Raw genomic sequence first — 5,000 nt, 5'->3', positions numbered from 1 at the left:
CACTGTTTACGTTTACTTCCCTTGGCAGTGTTCGCTCGTCCGTGGCTCTGTTCACTCTCTGATGGACCTGTGTACTCTCCAATAGCACTGTTTACTCCTCATTGGCACAGTTTTATTCTCCATTAGCACTGTTTACTATTCGGCATTGTTAGCTTCCCAATGGCACTATTTAATCTTCCTTGGCACTGTTAGCTTCTGACTGGTACTATTCAACTTCTCACTGACACTATTGACTCCTGTTTGCACTGTTCACTCAGCACTGTCTCTGCGTTCTCCAACTGGCACTGTGCAACGCTTCACTGACGCCGTTGCCTCGTCAAGGGCAGTGACAACTGACCCGTGGCACTGTAAACTTTCCCACAGGCACCATTAGAGACACTATGAAATCCTGACATGCATTATTAACAACGCTTATAGGTCACAAACGACCTCAGATGGGACAATGTGTCTGCTGCTGTCTGTTATTCCTCAGAATGTTTTTTTTTTTTTTTAAGCACGTAAATATTCTAACCATTAGTTTTCCTACACAGCCATTTCTCCGTTTAGTACGTACTCTACCCTCAATCGCGACACCATTACTACCATTACAATTGCTATAACTGCACAATCGATGCTACAAACTCCCCAAGAAGCACACACATCACTGCCAACTACCTCCTCAAGACTTATTTCTTCCAGCATTACAATCACCACCACTATTAACTATGAAAAAGAAACCCATGATATGAATTCCAAACACGCACAAGCAATACATCCACCAACAGCATCAGTTAACGCTTCACATCCTCAGCACTACCCAGCATCACACGTACTCATCAAGCCGCCAGTACCGCGACCACCACCACACGCACACTGGCAGCGGGTATGGCGGGGCACAACCTTCCTCTCGTACGCTGAAACACACTCTGACCCCAACGAGGCTACAACATGTGTGAGGCTTCGAGGTCGTCCCCTGTGTGTGTGTGTGTGTGTGTGTGTGTGTGTGTGTGTGTGTGTGTGTGTGTGTGTGTGTGTGTGTGTGTTTCTCAGAAGGTATCTCCGTTTGTCGCAATGCTTCGGTGAGCGTTAAGATGTGGCATAGACAAGGAGGTGGAAGAGGAGGAGGAGGAGGAGGAGGAGGAGGAGGAGGAGGAGGAGGAGGAGAAGGGAGAGAAAGGAACTAGCCAGCATGAGGGTCTGGGAGAGGTCAAGGAAGAGAGAGAGAGAGAGAGAGAGAGAGAGAGAGAGAGAGAGAGAGAGAGAGAGAGAGAGAGAGAGAGAGAGAGAGAGAGAGAGTAAAAAAAAAAAAGGATCACTTGTCATTACAGCGGTGGTGTTGGTGGTGGTGGTGGTGGTGGTGGGCGAGTGGGTGGGCACGTGAGTGGGCGGGAGGGGAGGGTTAAGGTAAAGGTGCAATTGCTACAGGTGGGTTGGGTAGGTGGGCGGGTGAAGGGTGGGCGCGCTGGGTTGCCTGGTGTCACGTAGCCGCCAGCAAAGATTAGAGTCAATGATTGAGCTGAGTCAGAAAAGAGTTGTTTTAATAGAGAAAACTGTATGTACTACTCTCTCTCTCTCTCTCTCTCTCTCTCTCTCTCTCTCTCTCTCTCTCTCTCGGAGCATGCGTAACGTACAATAACATCAAACACAGTAACAAGCACAGCATACGACCACTATTACAGTACTGTTATTGCTGTTGATGCTGCTGCTACTAAAATGACCACCACTACCACTGCTAATAATAATAATAATAATAATAATAATAATAATAATAATGATAAGAAGAAGAAGAAGAAGAAGAAGAAGAAGAAGAAAAGAAGAAGAAGAAGAAGAAGAAGAAAAGGAAAAGGAAAAGGAAAAGAAAAGAAAAGAAAAGAAGAAGAAGAAGAAGAAGAAGAAGAAGAAGAAAAGAAAAGAAGAAGAAGAAGAAGAAGAAGAAGAAGAAGAAGAAGAAGAAGAAGAAGAAGAAGAAGAAGAAGAAGAAGAAGAAGAAGAAGAAGAAGAAGAAAAGAAAAGAAAAGAAAAGAAGAAGAAGAAGAAGAAGAAGAAGAAGAAGAAGAAGACTATTGTACAAGGAAAACAATTAATCAATGATGCTCACTTGGTAATCCCCCACAGCCTCTTTCTTCTCGTCCAGGATATGCAGGGGAGCCAATGAGCCTCCATCACCAGGTGGGAAGGGAGAGTCTGGCAGATGAAGACACACGAGGATGTCGTTTCTCTCTCTCTCTCTCTCTCTCTCTCTCTCTCTCTCTCTCTCTCTCTCTCTCTCTCTCTCTCTCTGTTACTTTGCACACACACACACACACACACACACACACAGAAAGAGAGAGAGAGAGAGAGAGAGAGAGAGAGATGGATGGATGGGTAGCCCTCGCCTTCCACCACCACCACTACCACCACCACCATCAGTCATCACACAGAGGACGTTGAAGAAGGGAGGTGGGCGGCGTGCACGTGGAGGGCGTCTATCCATCAAGTCTTTTTTTCGGTAAGGGCAGTAGCGGCGGCCTCCGTTATACTGGCTGGCGCCTTTTAGGGAGGAATGAAGTAGTGGGTGCCTCAAACACCGGGCGAGCTTGGTCGTTACTAAGTTAAGCAATAGATAATTTGTTTTCACGTCTTGCAAGCAGCTGAACAATGAATGATTAGGGTGCATTAGGTATTCCTTTGATTAACTTCAGTCATTTGTTGTTTGTTTTCAAATTTCAAGAGGTTTTTTTTATCGATTAAAGAAGAGGGCTGCGTGGCAGAATACTACGAGGCATCTCAGAAATCACTTCAATGTACTGATCATGAACTTCAGCTTGTTTATTTTAGAGCTTTTTGCAACTTTCTCATCAAATACATTATTTAGGAAAGGAAATATTCTCTATTGTTTACAAGAGACACAACAGGAAACATGTAATAGATTGATGATTAATAACTTCCTTTTCACGCAAGGCCGACTGTACAGAATGACCTCAAAGTACCGACTGAGTGACTCTCGTAATAGCAACAGTTCTATTCAGGTGAGGAAACAGTAAATGCCTCTGACGCACTGGTGACGGGTGCCGGATGACGGAGAAGTGTCTAAATCTTCTTAGAATTATATAGAGAGCCTGAATGTAAAGTATGTGCGTAGGAATAAGAAAAATGTGTTATACGACATTGAAATAATACACTGTCTTATAACGTAGATGCAAAAATGACTTTCAAAGTATATAAAGAAAACAATGTTATTCTAATATCATGTAACATTTCTTTCTTTGCTCCTCCTGCACGTCTAACGTTTTCATCTAAAGGCTAAGTTATGTTAGGTTAGGTTTAGATTAATTCAGTTCTTTAATTTCACAGCTGATCCCTTCATTGTGTAGACCACGATTTGAGCAAAAAGAAAAAGAGAAACAGAAAAAGTATGATATATTTGCCCAGAAATAAACAAATCGGTCTTCAAATCAACAGGTAAAAGGTATGCTATATCTCCTGTAATGATCTTGCACGATGAGTGTGGCAGGAGCAACTTCTAAGAACACAAATGAAGAACAAATATCAGGATATCTACCCTGTCCTATACGAGGCTGTGGTGTGAAGCGCTACACAGCTGCACCATGTAATGCAGGGGTTTGTAGTGTGCCCTTAAACTCACCCACTCAACTTTTTTCTCGCTAAGAACCCCCTGAGTTATACATAAGACCACCTACCTGAACCCGTATGTAATCTGCTGAGATCGAACAGAATGTCAATTTAGTGACTGACACTACCTCAATATGCAATGATATACTACAAAGGATATTATTAGATCAGCCATCTAAGTACCCCTGGAAAACTTCTTGTGAACTTCAGGTTGATATCCCTTCATCTAATGCAAGAGATTTAGTATAGTAAAGTTTGAGAGTGATGTGTTTATGACGTGTTTTGAAGAGGGCAGCTATTTTCACATCACCACCCAACCATCCACCTCCTTCTCCATCCCCTCCCCCGTTATGACCTGGGCTGTAAAAGTGCAGGTCATTATATAAAGCATCAGGCATCATCTCTATCACCCCCATCATCCCAGCATCCTTCCCGCCACTATTGTCTTCCCTAACACGTGCACGGCATCATTATTCTTTTCCATCATCTGCCTTTGCCAAGCCGCTTCTTCAAGACTCTACCGAAAAGATGAGTATTTAGTATCGGTAAGGCCATATCTCCAAACACTTCTGCGTGCACCTCCTCTACATTCAGAAGGTCCTAAATGAAGCTGTACGTGTTTTTAAGGATGTTTTTAATGGTTCTAGAGAGAGATTAACTAAATTTCTACATGCTTAACTCCTTCAGTACTGAAACGCATTTCTGCATTGAGTTCTAGGTATGATTAAACGATTTTATTGGCATTAGCAAGATTCTATGGAGGTCAGAAGATTAAAGGCCACAGTCTTCACTATTTTAATCCCTACATGAGTTCCCGAAGCTCTATAAAATCACCAAATAATAACCAGAATGAACATGGAAACACGTCATGGTACTGAAGGGGTTAACAGGAGGAACATTCTTGAGAAGCCGGCTGATCATTTTAATCCGTGTCATTTTCCTCTGCCCAGTACTCACAATAAGTGTCTTCTCATCTCATGTCACTTCATCCCATTCCATGTCAGTTTATCTTCTTTTTTCATCTCGTGTCATTTGTTTCACCTCGCACGTCATCATACAAATTTTAGTGGTGTCACATATACTATCTAATTTTACCTCTCTCTCTCTCTCTCTCTCTCTCTTCCTATCACCATCTAACATCATTATCTCGTCAACACATTTTTTGTCCTCCCATCACATCATTCCTTCACATCATTATCTTGTTTGTTATTTCTCGCCCTGCACCTCACATCACATCGGTTTTTCTACCTATCGATCATTGTTTCCTCCTTTTACTTACCTTTCACTGCATCTTCCCTCATTCCATACTTCAGATATCATAACTTATCATGGCACACCTCCTCCCTCCCCCATCCCTAGCCCACCTCTCGCCCTTCATCTTACATTGCGTTCATAAGATAGGTAAATGA

This window comes from Portunus trituberculatus, chromosome 24 (genome assembly GCF_017591435.1).
Source record: "Portunus trituberculatus isolate SZX2019 chromosome 24, ASM1759143v1, whole genome shotgun sequence".
Classification (NCBI taxonomy): domain Eukaryota; kingdom Metazoa; phylum Arthropoda; class Malacostraca; order Decapoda; family Portunidae; genus Portunus; species Portunus trituberculatus.
The sequence above is the reverse complement of the archived record's forward strand: the minus strand, read 5'-3'. Positions refer to the sequence as shown.